The sequence below is a fragment of the Phragmites australis genome, chromosome 12 (genome assembly GCF_958298935.1).
Source record: "Phragmites australis chromosome 12, lpPhrAust1.1, whole genome shotgun sequence".
Classification (NCBI taxonomy): Eukaryota; Viridiplantae; Streptophyta; class Magnoliopsida; order Poales; family Poaceae; genus Phragmites; species Phragmites australis.
The window spans coordinates 30,484,931-30,502,139 of record NC_084932.1 but is presented as its reverse complement, the minus strand read 5'-3'; positions in this window follow the sequence as shown (position 1 = coordinate 30,502,139).

The window sequence follows — 17,209 nt, the reverse complement described above, 5'->3', positions numbered from 1 at the left end:
GTATAAGTAGAAACATTCTTAATTGTTTATTCCATACATTAACATTTCTTTTGAGAGGAAGCACAAAATAGTAATAAAAAGTCATTTCTGATGATCATGTTAACATGATAGCGTTTTCCAACTTTTTTAGTAGGAATAAAATAGTGGCGAGCATATGTAGGAGAGAAAATTGAAGAAGATTTTATTCTTTGTTGGAGATCGGAGAGGGGAGTGCATGTTTCAGAGTGAGAAAAGTAGAGAAATCAGAAGCCCGCCCTTAGTGGCAAAATTAGGAGAAGAAATATCGCAAAGCCAAGTATTCAAACTACTCATGAACAAAACTTTCTGTGCACATTTTCACAGACAGAACACTTGTATGCCTTAGCATCATACCTGACAACATTTCAGAATTGAATATGAAAAATGGTCCGGTCTATCTCCTTGCCACTGTTTTCTTTTCTGTGGCCACCGGTTGCTATTTTACTGAGCAAGAGCCCGTTGCCGTTGGCATGATTTGTTTCTCTCCACTACCTCATAGGATTATTAAGCTAGTTGTACCAAGCATTTCAATTTCACTTCAGAGAGACGGGGACAAATGAGAAGACATGGTGTTTACAAGTGCTCTAAGTGGAGGAGAGATACCTGAGCTCACCTCACAAAACTGGGATGAATTTTAGTTACTCACTCGAAATAACAGAGGAATCAATCATCATCTATTTCTTGCATATTGGTACATTCGGAACACATGAACTAATCTTAAACCTTAAACCCCTAATAATAATTTCAGTAATCTACTGCCATTTCGAAAACCGACCTTTTCGGCCATGTAGACCTATCGCCATCTCATTTGGTGGTAATTGAAGTCTCCGAATGAGACTTGGACAAGCTACTACTTCTGTAATAAAATTCCACAAGTGTTACATTTGCAATTACTTTGTAAATTAACATTATTTTTAAGAAATGTGTACTCTTGCATGAGGAAAAAGAAACATAAAAAGCTGAGATTTCTTATTTATAATCTTGACTCCTTGACATATTCTTTGGTACAGGTTTCCACAGACAATACGACTTCTCAAAGGCTTGATTACAAATTTTAAAGCTGTACTACGTTCTCCAATAGTTTGAAACACTTAATTTTCCATAGTTCTTTGTGTCTCTATGGAGTATTCAAAGCTAAAATTGAAGGTATCAAAACCGGACAACAGACATTACAAAGAAACTCAAAGTGGTGTGACTTGTGTTTGAGTAGATGTGCCTGAAGTCACTGAACAATGCTATTGCATGAGGAAAAAGAAACATAAACTCGGAGCTGACAATTTTGGAGAGCAAGAGATAAACTGTGACATATCTATAAGAGCTAATGTGAAGAGTAGGATCAGTGGCGATGCTTATTGTGTTCTATTTTACTTTGGAAGAAACCGTTAACATTTCCATGATTTGTTTACCTTCAATATATCATAGAAGTGCTTCACTTCACAAAATTGGGAAAATGCGACTATGCATGGTATTTCAGAGCTCCATCTGGAGGAGAGACCTCTGATCTCACCTCACAAAATTGGGATGATTTTTAGTTAGTACCCGGAAGAGCTGAGGTAGCAATAATCATCTACTCCTTGTTTGGTACGTATGCAGAACACATGAACTGATTACAGTTGTTCCTAATTGAGATTTCCCGTGTGACATAACAAGGTTGTACGAAATGAGAGCAAACAAGAGGACCAACAGCAGATGATGAACAATAAAGATCAGAGGGACTGTCACAACTGAACTCATGTCTGAATTTCTGATCAAACAATAGCAATCAATTAAAAGATTTAGGTGACAGAAGTGCCTAGAAGTTCAGGAGAAGAAACAGTTTCTACCTAATAAATGTGACGACCGCACAGAATTCAATCAATTAAAAGATTTAAGTAAGTGCAGTCCCCAGTTCCCAGCATTTGCAATTCTCCAAACAGATGAGTTGAATCCGACTGCAGAATCCGTCTGATCTGGCTCTTGTCACGGCCTCAAAAGCTTAATCCCCATTCAGTAGACTTTCAGAACGACTTAAAGAGTGTTGGAGGATCGCCATTAAAGACTCTGACGTCCTTTGGCCCTGGTGGTCCAGGCCCGAAGACCACCAAGCTCTGGCCTCCTTCGGGGCCCGGGGCTCTGGGTGGTCCCGGAGGCCATGCCTTCGGACCCTCGGAGTCTTCAATCTTTTAGAAAGATCAACTAAGAGGGGCCCCGCAAGACGCCTCTCACGTGTAGCGAAGTGACCGGTATTTAATGCTGGTACAGGTGGTGGCTACCTGACATGATGGTGCAAGTGGTGGCTGCCTGACACGATGACGCAAGTGGTGATCGCCTGACACGTAGGTGCAGTGCGGCATCGGAATGGACGATCCGTTGCTAGAACAATCGCCTTACCAGCCGTAGGGATAATTTATTAGGCTAACCCGCTCTCTGATTGTACAATATAAGACACATACATCTGTCTGTCTCTTATGAGGATATTTGTATATTTACATTCTGAGTATCAGTATAAATCCGGATCTTTGGCCATCAAGTTAAAGACAGAAAAAAGATTGCTCAGAGAACCTTGGTGTTCCCTACTTCTCCGCCTCTCCTTTAAGCTTGAGTCATTTTTGTGATTTAGCTCTCGCTACACTTTGTTCGTGAAAAATAATTTCTTTCGCCAACAAAGAGGAAAGAATATAATTACTTCATGGTTTTCTACTACTTTACGACCGTTTGATCTTATTCAGCTATCAAGCTGTTCATGCATTCCTCATCTCCTATCATGAATTTCAGTGAATTCTTCAGGACTTACAACACGGCAAACATGTCAGTTCTCTGCTTTCTCACGCAACGGTAATGGCTGTGGGTAGTCTGGTAAACCATTATGTTGTTGTTGCGACGATTTGGTTACCTCCAATGTCCCATCAGCTTACTTGTCACTTGCCAAGAGTGCAGATGTACCAAATGCCAAGTGAGCATTTGTCTCTTCTTGTCCCTTAGAGAAGTGAGGAGTAAGAGAAAGCGCAGGGTATTTAACTGCCTCGGTTTTGATAGTAGCTCACAAAGCCGTGGTGATTCGGCTTGTCATTCGGAAGGGCTGAACAGTTGTTCCTATCAACCATTCACTCCTTGCCCATCTGGATACCTGGACAAAATGAAGCAGTTTTAGTACTAGACTAACAGTGTTCACTTTGCATTGGTGCATATGTGAAGCGTATGAATTCGTGTCGAACCTGACTGCGATTACCTGCAGCAGCCACCAAGAGGAAAAACAGCTTCCATGTGCGAAGAGAGAACAAGAGGGCCACCAACAGATGAAGAACAAAAAAGATGAAAGGACCGGAACGAGTTGATAATAATAGGAGTTGTGCTTACCTTGGTTCAATACACGCAAGCTGATACTTCTATTATATTTTGTATGCTTGTTTAACTTGACAACTCCATGATCAAGCAAGCCACTTTAGACTAGTCTTTTTTTTTTGTTGCAATTACTAGGATTTAGACTAGTCGTCTTAACTGCAAAATCGACAATCATGTTGGCTTTCATGGTCCAATTAGACTGTTTATAGAAAGTTCTGTGATTCATATTTCATGGTCCAGTGGATAACTCCTAGGTTCTCATAAAACTTTGCAGACTCGGCGGTGTACTCCCACTTCGAAGTCATCCTATAATGTGCATCTGACTGTAGTTGTTGGATATCATGGATTAGCGCAAATCAGCGAACAGAACCAATCGAAGAGTAGCATTAGTACTGATTCTTACCTGTCAGCATTTCACTGTGGATGCAGCTGTTGATATTGGAGCGATTTGTTTTCCCTCCAATGTTTGAGCTTACCTCACAAAATTGGTATGATTTAGTATATCATCCATCCGAAAGAGCTGAGGAACCAATCATCATATACTCCATCAGTGTGCATTGCAGAAGACATGAACTAATCTTAAACCTAAACTCCTAGCAGCTACTTTCAGGAGTACTCATTGGATTCATAATCTACCGCCATTTCAAAAGCTGACCTTTTCTACCATGTAAAACTATCGCCATCTCATTGGTGGTAGGTTTTTTTTTGAGAACGTGCAATGCACATATTTCATTAAGGAGAAGATAGAGTTTGTTACAACACACGCGACCCTACACCATCCTAGATGGCTCAAGGAGGCACACGAAACATTAAGGTCCTACATGTTGATGTGTATGTGTTGGATTATGTAGTAGTACAAGGACTTATCCACAAATGTGCTAATAAAAGAGAGGGGAGGGGGCACTCGGGATGCCTGACCTAAATTCCCTAATTACAACATGGTATACAGAGTTGAACCCTAGATGCCGTCGTTCAGCACCGAGTGCCCGCTGCTGCCGTTCGCTGCCAGGCCATCGACGTCATCCACCTTAGCTCCTGCCACTTAGTCGTCGTCGTCCACCCAACTCATCGGGCAAAGGGGTGACACACCCACACGCGGCCGCTGACAGCTAGGCCCGGGCTGCCGCTGTTAGTACCCACCCGCGCGTGGCCTGCTCTATGCGGCGTGCTGGAGTAGAGTTGCATGAGAGCAGACAAGGAGGCCACGAGGGGGGAGGGGGTAGAAGTAGGGCTGCCCTCCCCTGGGTGCTTGCGCGAGAGGGGGAAGGAGAGCTTCGTGGGCTGCGCTGCTTCTGGCTATTGGCCGAGAAGAAAAGGAGAGAAGGCAGGGGAGCTGCTGTCGGCTACAAGCTTCTATAGGAGAGAGGACCACTGTGCTACTACTGGATAGGAGAGTGCTCCTACTGCTGCCAAAAGGAAAGGAGGTTTCTTTTCCTTTGTCTGGGAATGGCTTGCTAAATTTGTGATGAGCCGAAGCTTGCCGAGCATGATAGGCACGATCATGACAATTAGCTTGTGGCATTAGCTATAGCGACAATGATGACCCCGGAGGAGATGGAGGCGAAGAGGAAGGCGGAGCAAGATGCAAAGCCGGTGGACCCACCGGTCACTCAAAGTGAGTTTAGGAGTGAAATAAGGAGCTTGATTCAAGAGCTCATGATGGGGATGGGTATGGCTAGTTCTAAAACAATGTCCGGACCATCTGAGTTGAAATTGGAGCTTATGCCAAATGAAGTTAAGCTAGAGGGCAGCAAGAACTATCTGAGTTGGGCAAGAAGAGTGGAAGTAATCCTTAGTGGGAAAGGTGTGGAGCATTACCTGGAGGAGGATTGTGTTGAGCATGAAGATAGGCACAATACAGAGTGGAGGGTGTGGCATACCACGAACTCTGTTGTGGTGGCATGGTTGATGGTATCGATGTCTCCTTCTATTGGTAAGATGGTTGAATCAATACAAAGCGCTACAAGAATATGGCAGACATTGAAAAACATGTACTCTAGAAAAGGGAATATGATGATGATGGTGGTGGAAATCTAGAACAAGGTGAATGTAGTGAGACATGAAGGAAGGCCAGATAAACAGTATGCTAGTGAGCTGCAGTACTTGTGGGGGGAGCTGAATCATTATATGCTCCACTTAAGATGAAAACTCCAAATGATGCACAAGTTGTGCACAAATGGGTAGAGGATAGGAGAGTCATCCAATTCCTGAAGCATCTAGACCCTATATTTGAGAATAGGAGAGTTGCCTTTTGTCACCTTGAGAGTCTTCCTACTCTGGAGGATGCCATTTCAGCCAAGGTCCAGGAGGAGAGCAGGCTTCGTATGATGGGTGGTAGTAACCCTGTGAGATCAGCTTATGCAACAATGGATGACGTGGAGTTCTATAATTGTGGAGTGAAAGGGCACCTGAGTTACAATTGTCCTAAACCGAGGAACCACAATGGTGGACGAACAGGGATTCGAGGAGGTTGCAGTGGCAGCCGTGGTGGCTATGAACGGGGTCGTGGAGGCGCGATGGAGGAAAAGGTAAAGGTCGTAGTGGCAGCCGTGGTGGCTATTAACGGGGTCATGGAGGCGCAATGGAGGAAAAGGTAAAGGTCGTGGTGGCCCAAGTGCCAATATGGAATCATCAGAAGAGGTGCCATCTATCACACTGACAGGGGAGCAGGCTATGCAATGGGAGCAGTGGCAGAAAGGCAGAGCCTCTGAGGACTCCAAGAGCACATCTTTATAGGGTCATGTGACAGCAGCTGCCACTCACCTTGGTAATTTTGCCAACTACGCTTGTGCAGGCGAAGGTACTCAGGCATAGGCACTTGCATCATATCATCCTCATTTACATTGGATCATAGATTCAGGTGGATCTAAGCATGTGACTGGCTCACTTGGTAATTTCTCTTCATATACTCCTTACACTCATATTGAGACCATTCAAACTGCCGATGGTACATCCCAACCTAGTAGAGGTGAAGGGTCTGTAGGATGCACATCACAAATTACTTTACCATCTATTCTTCATGTTCCATCATTCCCAATCAATCTTCTTTCTGTAAGTTCTATCATAGACCAGTTTAAGTGCACCGTCTTATTTGATGAGAACTTTTGTGTCTTTCAGGAGAAGAGAATCGGGAAGAGGATTGAGACTGAAGTCAGGCATAATGGGTTGTGGTACATCGGTCAAGAAGACGCAGCTTTGACAGTGGATGCAGGAGTAGAGGAAGACATTTTGTTGCACCATTGTAGACTAGGACATCTATCCTTTGAGGGTTTAAGTAAAATGTATCATGAAATGTTCAACGAGGTAGACAAGAGGAGACTCGTGTGTGATGCTTGTGAGTTTGGCAAGCATACACAGTCTACATATAAGACTATTGGTCTTCGTAGTTGTGAACCTTTCATATTAATACATTCTGATGTTTGGGGTCCATATCCGGTCACCTCTATGAGTGGTGCAAAGTGGTTTGTCACCTTCATTGACTGTTTCACTTGTATGACAGGGATCTATATGATGAAACATAAGAATAAAGTAATCAAGTGCTTCCAGGATTTTCATAAGATGATGAATGCATAGTTTAATGCAAAAGTTAGAATCCTTCGGTCCGATAATAGAACAGAGTATGTCAACAATGAGTTTGAATCTTACTTCTCTGAACGGGGTATGCTTCATTAGACTACTTGTCCTGGAACTTCCTCTCAAAATGGAGTTACTGAAAGGAAGAATTGTCACTTGTTGGAGGTAGCACGCTCCCTTATGTTTCAAATGAATGTGCCAAAGTATTTGTGGAGTGAGACAGTAATGAATGCTACATACCTCATCAACCGTATGCCATCAAAGATTCTTGGCATGAAGTCCCTAGTTGAACTCCTCTTGGGAAAGAGGTGGTTCAAAGTTCCCCCTAAGGTCTTTGGATGTTTGTGCTTTGTGCGAGATCATCGGCCCTCTATTGGGAAGCTGGATCCTCATGTCACTAGGTGATCTTACTCAATTCTCTCTCCTACCACTAAGCGTGATAGCCGAGAGGAGGAGAATGCAGAGGAGATGATTGTTGGAATTATTCCAGGCCATGAAGAGTGGGTAGAGGCTAATTAGATGGAGGAGGAAAGAGGTGAAGAGCAGCCAGCTGATGATAGTGGTGCACCGGGTAGGGGCACCTGGGAAGAAGTGATTGTTGGGACTATTCCCTGTCGTGTGGAGCAGGAGGAGCAATTGCTCGAGGGGGAGAAAGACAATGGCAAGAACAAGGAGATGGAGAAACATGAAGGCAAGGATAAGGAAGTGAAGGTGTAACAGAGGAGAAGGTTTTGGTAAACAGGGGAAGAAAACAACTGAGATAGTGAAGGGAGGTGTGGAGCACTCAAAACAGTCTGATGTAAGTCATAACCCAAAGTGCAAGTTTCTCCAGTCCCAAATCTCTCCCCGGAGCTCTCTTCATCCAGCTCTCTCCCCATGCACGAAACAAGTGATAGTAGTTCCTCTTCTACCCTTGAACATGTAGTTTTACCACTTGCTTTACAACGTGAACATAGAACTTGTAAGCCTCCAGTTCGGTATGGTTTTGAAAAACATGATATAGCCAACTTTATGTCTTATTCTCATATCTCACCTGCATACAAAGTGTTCATTGCATCTCTACAAATAGTGCCTATTCTGAGTGATTGGCAGGCTGCAAAACAGGATCCAAAGTGGAAAGAAGCAATGAAGGAGGAGCTTCATGCACTACAGAAAAATTAGACCTGGGAATTTGTCCCACTTCCAGCAGGAAAATGAGCAGTCGGGTGCAAATGGGTGTTCACCGTGAAACAAACCCCTGAAGGTAAAGTAGAGAGATATAAGGCAAGATTGGTTGCAAAAAGGTTATAGTCAGACATATGGCAAAAATGAGTATAGTGAGGGCACTAATATCTTGTCCAGTTAATTTTTGGTGGCCTCTTCATCGACTGGATGTTAAAAATGCATTTCTCTATGGTGAATTACAGGAAGAAATTTACATGGAGGTCCCACCGGGGTTCGTGAATAAACAAACAGTTGGGAAGGTATGTAAGCTCAAGAAGTCTCTATATGGTTTGAAACAGTCTCCAAGAGCGTGGTTCGGCAGATTCAGACGTGCAATTTGTGATATGGGGTACTTGCAGTGCAATGAGGACCACACATTCTTCTATAACCACAAGGGATCACTAATCACTTTATTGGCGGTATATGTTGATGACATAGCGATCACAAGAGATGATACTGAAGAGATCAAGCATTTGAAGGAGAGACTAGGAAAATCCTTTGAGGTGAAGGATCTTGGACACCTACGCTACTTCCTTGGGATTGAAATTGCTCAGTCCTCAAAAGGTGTAGTTCTCTCTTAGAGGAAGTATATCCTTGATTTGCTAATAGAGACAAGAATGCTTGGATGTCGGCCCATAGCTTCACCGATTGACAAGCATCACAATCTCTGTGCTGAGTCAGGTGATCTGATGGACAAAGAAGCCTATCGAAGGCTAGTTGGACGTCTCATATACTTGTGTCACACAAGGCCTGATATCTCTTATGCAGTGAGTGTTGTAAGTCGGTACATGCATGATCCAAAGGTGGGACATTTGGAAGCTGTATATCGAATCTTGAGGTACTTGAAGAGTAGCCCTGGGAAAGGTTTATGGTTCAAGAAGAATCAATACCTGGATATAGAGGGTTATTGTGATGCTGATTGGGCTAGTAATATTGATGACAGAAGGTCAACCTCAGGATATTGTGTATTTGTAGGAGGCAATCTTATATCTTAGAGGAGCAAGAAGCAAGAGGTTGTGGCTTGGTCAACAGCGGAGGCGGAATATCGAGCAATGGCATTGAGCCTAAGTGAGATTATATGGATGAGAGGCTTTTTGAAGGAAAAAGTCCATTTTACTCCCTCGAACTATCATGTTTGTTCGGATAAACCCCTGAACTTTTAAAACGTCCATTTTACTCCTCCGAACTATCAATACTGTCCATTTTACCCCCTGCAGTGGTTTTTCTCGGTGGTTTTGATGACGTGGCGGCGGTTTCGCCACGTGGCAGTCCTAGTCAGCGTGTCCAGTCAGCGTGCTGACATCAGCGTTGCGTAGTAATTCGATTTTTCTTTAGAAAAATAATTCATGAGAATAGATTATTCTGAAAAAATAGGTTTTATGTTCAGAAAAAAAATCCAAAAAATATATAATAATTTAGATAAATGTTTTAATATGTTTTTATCTTTGTTTTTATTTCTGTAAATATTATTTAATGTTTTTCTAGAGTAAAAATTATTCTAAAAATGTTAGAATAAATGTTTTAATTTGGAAAATAGTTTTAGAAAATATAGATTAATTCTGATAAAGTTTAAAAATATTTTTTTGATAAAATAAATGCTTTTAATATGTTTTTTAATATTAAATTAGTTTTAATTCTAGAAAAAATATGTTTAATTCCAGAAAAATTGTTTGTAGTTTTCACGTCCCATTTGGACACATTTTGATCACATTTGGCCATATTTTGGTCATATTTGGGCACATTTTGGTCATATTTGGGTACATTTTTAGTATATTTGGATATATTTTGGTCACATTTTGGCACATTTGGCCATATTTTGTACATATTTGAGTATATTTGGGTACATTTTGGTCATATTTGGGCACATTTTAGGCATATTTGGTCATATTTGGACACATTTTAGCCATATTTGTGTACATTTGGGCACATTTTTAGCATATTTGGACATATTTTGGTCACATTTTGGCACATTTGGCCATATTTTGGACATATTTGAGTACATTTCGGTGTATTTGGGCACGTTTGACCATATTTTGTCCCAATGTGCCCAAAATATGCTCAAAATATGTCCAAATATGCCCAAAATATACCCAAAATGTACAGAAATATGGCTAAAATGTATCCAAATATGGCTAAATGTGGCCAAAATGTACCCAAATATGGCCAAAATGTACCCAAATGTACTCAAATATGTCCAAAATATGGTCAAATGTGCCAAAATATGACCAAAATATGTCCAAATGTGCTAAAAATGTACCTAAATATGACCAAAATGTGCCCAAATATGACCAAAATATGGCCAAATGTGATCAAAATGTGTCCAAATGGGACGTGAAAACTACAAATGATTTTTTTGGAATTAAACCTAATTTTTCTAGAATTAAAACTAATTTAATATTAAAAAAACATATTAAAAGCATTTATTTTATCAAAGAAAATATTTTAAAACTTTATCAGAATTAATCCATATTTTCTAAAACTATTTTCCAAATTAAAACATTTATTCTAACATTTTTAGAATAATTTTTACACTAGAAAAACATTAAATAATATTTACAGAAATAAAAACAGAGCTAAAAACATATTAAAACATTTATCTAAATTATTTTATATTTTTTGGATTTTTTTAACATAAAACCTATTTTTCGGAATAATCTATTCTCATGAATTATTTTTCTAAAGAAAAATCGAATTACTGCACAACGCTGATGTCAGCACGCTGACTGGACACGCTGACTAGGACTGCCACGTGGTGAAACCGCCGCCACGTCATCAAAACCACCGAGAAAAATCACTCCAGGGGGTAAAATGGACGGTATTGATAGTTCGGGGGAGTAAAATGGACGGTTCAAAAGTTTATGGGGTTATCCGGACAAACGTGGTAGTTCGAGGGAGTAAAATGGACTTTTTCCCTTTTTGAAAGAACTCAGGGTGCTGAGGAACGACACTATAGTTCTACATTGTGATAACCAATCTGCAATCAACATCACCAACAACCAGGTGCAACATGATTGTACTAAGCATATCGAGATTGATCGATTCTTTATCAAAGAGAAGCTAAATGATGGGATGTTGAAGCTAGAGTATGTAAAGTCTAGTGAACAACTAGTTGATTGTCTTAAAAAAGGGTTAGATCCTAGAGAGAGTATCACAGTATGTAATAGGATGGGCATGATTGATCTATTCAGCCCATCTTAAGGGGAGTGTTGATGTGTATGTGTTGGATTATGTAGTAGTACAATAACCTATCCACAAATGTGCTAATACAAGAGAGAGAGGAGGGCGCTTGGGATGCCTGACCTCAATTCCCCAATTACAACACTACACAACCATCTACACAACAACGAGTACTCAACCAAGCATTGACCCTCTTTCGGCGTAGGAGTCGGCACAACCTTGGGGAATAACTCGTGCCTAGCAGTAACCCCCATCTCCTTCCTCTAGACGGGATCCTCTAACACTGGAATGTCGGAGTTGCACCAGCGTCCCTTATTCGCAAACCTGATACTCCTGCAGGGCTTAGAGTCGTCATGCACCATTCGTTGCTAACGTCGACGAACCGATGGCGAACCATGAACGATGGGTGGAGACCCAGGCCCGGTGATATGACGTTTACATTGGCATGATTTGTTTGTCTCAAATATCTCAAGTGTTAAGCTAGTTGTAACAAGCATTCGCTTCACTTGAGAGAGAGAGAGGAGGAGGAGGTGGGGGTTAGAGATGCTTATTATTTAAGAGCTCGAAGTGGAGGAGAGACCACATATCTGATCTCGCCTTACAAAATTGGTATGATTTTTAGTTGGTCATCCGAAAGAGCTGTGTATCAATCATCATCTAGCCCTTGCTTTGGTCGTAACACATGCAAAACACATGAACAACTTGCACTGGTCCTAATAGATTCTGGAGCACACTTCGGGTTCATAGTTATGAGCAAAAACATCTTCCATGTGACATAATAAGATTGTACAAGAGAGAAAACAAGAGGATCAGCAGCAGACGAAGAACAATAATGATGAGACGGACTGTAGCAAGTGAACTCACGTCTGAATTTCGGATCAAACATTAGCGACACAGAATACCTGAAAGTTCAGAACACAGAATATCAATTAGGATTGGAGGAAGTGCAGTTCTTCCAGCAGACGAGTTGAATTAGGCTGCAGAAACTGACTTATCTAGCTCTTGTAACAGCCTCAAGAGCTTGATCCCGATCCAGTTAACTTTCTGAAAGACTCAAAAAGGAAAGAGTACAATGACTTCAGAGTTTACTACTACATTTCGACCGTTTGATCTTGATGAATGAAACAATATCCAGGCATCGAGCTGTTCACGTATCCCTCATCTCCTGTCTTGAATTTCAGTGAATTTTTCAGGACTTCACAACAGGGCAAACACGGCACTCTACTTTCTCCCGCAATTGTAGTGGTCGTGGGTTTGTTGCTACCATTTGTTTTCCTCAAATATCGCAACTGCTTTACTTGTCACTTGCGAAGTGTGCAGCTTTGCCAACAGCCAAGCATGTCTCTCTCTTCTCTTCTCTTTGGAGAGTTGAGGAATATGAGAGTGCAGGGACTTTAACTGACTCAGTTTTGAGACTAACTCACAAAACTGTGGTGCTTTAGCTTGTCATTCCGAAGGACTGAACCGTTCCTATCATTCATACACTCCTGTCCGTTTGGATACAAAAATAAAATGAAGCAGTTTTTTACTAGATTAACAGTGTTCACACGTACGTAACATGAGAATAGTCTGTAAAAAGAGATTTGAAGAAATCAAATATCCTGTAAAGAACTATTTATGAATAGAAATGCGTGAAAGTTAACAATCCACATGACAAAACTATAACTTATGCATCTACCGTTGTTACTTTTACTTTTTTACTATTACTAGTACATTTATTTATTATTATTTTATCATCATCTTCTTAAACTACTCCCAATGCTAAAGCTCTAGCACGGTTTCTTATGTTACCACATCAAATTGATACAACGGTAAACACTCTTCTCCCAATGCATTGTTTCTACAGCTAGCCTACCTAATAAATATCTCTCCCTCACAATCTGCCTAAGATATCATACCAGAGCTGTATCTTCCATAAAATACTGCTATCTCCTCTCTCTTCTTTAATTGCTTGACACATCAGCAAAAAATCCTACATAGCACCTCATTTATATGCATGATACCTGCACTGGGAGTAGCTTTAGTTGGATCTTGTGGATTTCATCTCTAAACTACTCTAATTTACTTGGAACAAATGCTTTGTTGTTGTAGTAGTATTAACAGTGTTCACTTTGCATCGGTGCTTATGCAAAACGCATGCATTGATCTATGTACTAACAGTGATTATCTGCAGCAGCCACTAGATTCGTGATCCCTTCATTCTCAGATTTCATGAAAATTTGCTGCAACTTTCATACTGCAGTATTACCTGTGAGTGCAGCAAGGATTATTCTACTTCTGTGTCCAAAATCAAGAGTGGTGATTACTAAATAGGGAATAGACATGGACCAGGAAATGGATCATACGAATGATGCAATTTTTTTAGAGTATTCATCAGAGAGCTAAGCAGTTAATAATCATGTGACTTGCTGTTCTAGGTACATTGGTTTAACATACACGAAAACTGACACTCCTGGTTACATTATGTTTTTTCTTAATTAGACAGAAACATTTTGCGAAAAAAATTAGAAAGCACAATGATGCCAATTTAGACTAGTCTTGTTGATTGCAATCAACAATCTTGTTGCCTTTAGACAGATTTTCAGTGACAGAACCACTCTTCAAAACTAGATTACAAATTACAAGCCTGTACTAGTATTAGCCTGGTGTAAAGTACTCAATTTTCGTTATCCCACAGCATTAGTTCATGTATGTTTGTCCATTTGCATCATCTGAAAAACCCTGTTGCCAATCCGTGGCAGAGAAAGCGAGACTGAACAATGAAGCAGAACACTGAATCGGTGCCCCGAGAACAGGGGCAGCAGTGTTAAATCGTTTTCTGCGTTCTTTGCTCTGCCAAGCAATCCAACGTAAGAAACAAATGTTGAATCAGATACCAGGGGAAATACTTAGACTTGCTAGGTGCCCAGGGCATCCAAAGTAGGTCCATTCTTGGCCAGTGGACCACGGCGAAGACCCTACCGACGTTTGCGAGCTTGGCGCTGTACTCTGTATGGGAGTTTCACTTCCATGTGATCCTGTCAACGACATCGGGCTGCAGTTGTTGTAGATCATCGATTACTTCAGATCACCGAACAAAACCAATCAGAGAGTAGGAAATACTAGTGCTGATTCTTACATGTCACTATTTTACTGTGGAAGAAGCCGTTTCCACTGGCACAATTCGTTTCTCTCCAATGTCTCATCGCCATGGCCCATGCAACTTTTAAGCCAAGCTGTACCAAGCATATTCACTTCACTTGAGACAGATGCGAGAAATGAGACGATGCATATGGCATGGTATTTAAGTGCTCCCTCAGGAGTAGCGATAGAGAGATGTATATGATGATCTGATCTCGCCTCACAAAACTGGGATGATTTGTTTAGTCAGTCAGTCATCGGAAAGAGCTGAGGAATCAACCAATCATGCATCATCTACTCCTACCGCCAGGCATGCAGAACACATGAACTAAATTAAGATGAAGACTTTTTTTGGTACTAGATTAACTGTGTTCACTCTACGTATTGGTGCTTATGCAAAGCATATGAATTTGGTCTAGATCCTAATTGCGAATATCTGCAGGCGCGATGGCTTCATGATCTTTTCATTCCCCTAAGATTTGGGCAAACATGCTACTGCTGTCATACTAACTTTTTTTTACCTGTGAGTGCAGGAACTGTTCTACTTCTGTGGACAAAATCAAGAGTGAGGATTACTAAACAGGGAATACACACACATATATATAGTTACATATAGACTGAGAATTAGACCTTACTAGAATGATGCAATATTTTCTAATAGAGGCGTCTGATTTCATACACTATTAATAATCGTAGGACTTGTGCTTAACCGTATAATGGTTTAATTTAGTGGTTCCTTGGCTCCCTCCCAAGCCGGCGACCTAGGTTAGATCCCCAGCGTAGCCTCCTATTCTGAAAAAAAAGAAAAAAAACATATAATGGTTTCATACACGAAAACTGATACTCCTAGCTATATTTGCTTTTGTATGCTTGTTTAATTAGGCATCACTATCTCGTTAAAAAATATAGACAAAACCATCTTGTTGGCCTATCTCCATTTCAAAAACCATCTTACTTAATTATACTTTCAGGAGTACCCATTGTATTTATAATCTACCGCCATTTCAAAAAACGACTTTTTGGCCACGTAGACCAATCTCCATCTCATTTGGAGGTAGGTTGAAATAGGCCACTTATACTCCAACAATGTATTATTTTTGCAATAAAATTCCACTATATTTTTTATTTGCATTTATCTTGTAAATTGATAATATTTTGAAGAAAACCATGTTCTCTTGCTGTAACATCTTAGGGACCACCACTAGTTCGGAAATGTCACTCGGACCAACATACAGGGCTATTGAAACTTAAAGGAAATTTCGGCAGCATCTCCCTTGAAACTAAAGGTATAATTGGTAACAAATATACAAGCAGATAACATATTATAGATCATCACACTAGCAATATATACATCCTAGCAACGGAGGAACCAGCCTCGATCATACATCCAAGCTACCACGGCCCCCCAAAAAATATAAATCACAGGAAAAACCATCGCCATCTAATAGCATAACATGTTCAACCAAAATAGAAAGGTGAAAGTGCAAGCGACGTACAGCTACCCATCCCACGTACGCACCATCACATCAAAATGTACATGGAAAGAAAGCAAGACTGAGATTCGAAAATCTCAGCAAGCGAATTTTCTTTAACGAGCTATTTAGCCACAGATGATTGGCAACCATTTTTAGTAGAAACATGGAGATAGAACAGACTACATATAAAAAATATAGCCAAACCAGACCAATACAACACCACCAATTCTAACATCCTCAAGCTTAATCCTTCACAACCACATCGCATATAAGCAAGAAAAATGGAGACTTCCTTTCAGTATAATACAATGATGAGATCAAAGATATGAATACATATGTGTGCACATGCAATGCTCATTCTCACCCTTATCCCTCCACGAGCAACATAAGAGTGTGCGTCGTACCCCTAGACAGGTAACGTATGACGCTGTACTGGTATGATCGCGGCCATAAGACGGTGACATTACTTTCAATGCATGAGATGCAAACGCATAACATACATCATGCATAACCAACAATATAACTTCCGAGATATTCTTACACAAAGTACAGGACAACTGCAAATGACATATCACACTTACTGCACTTTATAATTCAATAACTAAGTAAACTTCTGAAATGTAAACAACAGGTTAACGAACTCATAAACAATATATCAGATTAGATGTATGCATTGCAATTAAAAGAATGAAGATAACCAAATAACAGGTTAAAGCATAGCCATCCGCTATATTCACTTGCCTTCACCGATGATAAAGACGGGCGCTAGCTGCTACCTGAAGTGGCACCACCTAAATAAGAACATAAATAGCATCAAACATCGTAACACCACACATAGCAAAGTCACGCTTTATAATCTCGATAACCTCACAAACACGACATCCAAAGTCTATGGAGAAACATCTACCTCTATGCTTATATGACATCATGCGAGAACTTCCTCTAATGAGATCAAAGACCAAAGAACAAAGACAGTGCGCGAGCTAACTCACGACAGAGGACAACACTAATTTATCAATTACTCCTAAACCGCTTATCCAAATTGGACAAGACTGGCACCATCGGAAAGATATTGACAAGACCTACGACTTCCCTTTTTACCTTATGGTTGACAACAACACCAATTAGCCTCAGATTTCCAATGTTGTCCACTACACACTAAGCGGGTCAACTAGACACTAATCCGACGATGAAACCAACCGCTCACAGTCATCCACAAGCATCTAGAAACTATTTAGAGGTCACCTTTGCGGCGAGACCGTGATCCGACGATGAATTTCGTGATTTCCACGAAAAACCCCTTCTTTCCTCTTTCCTCCCTT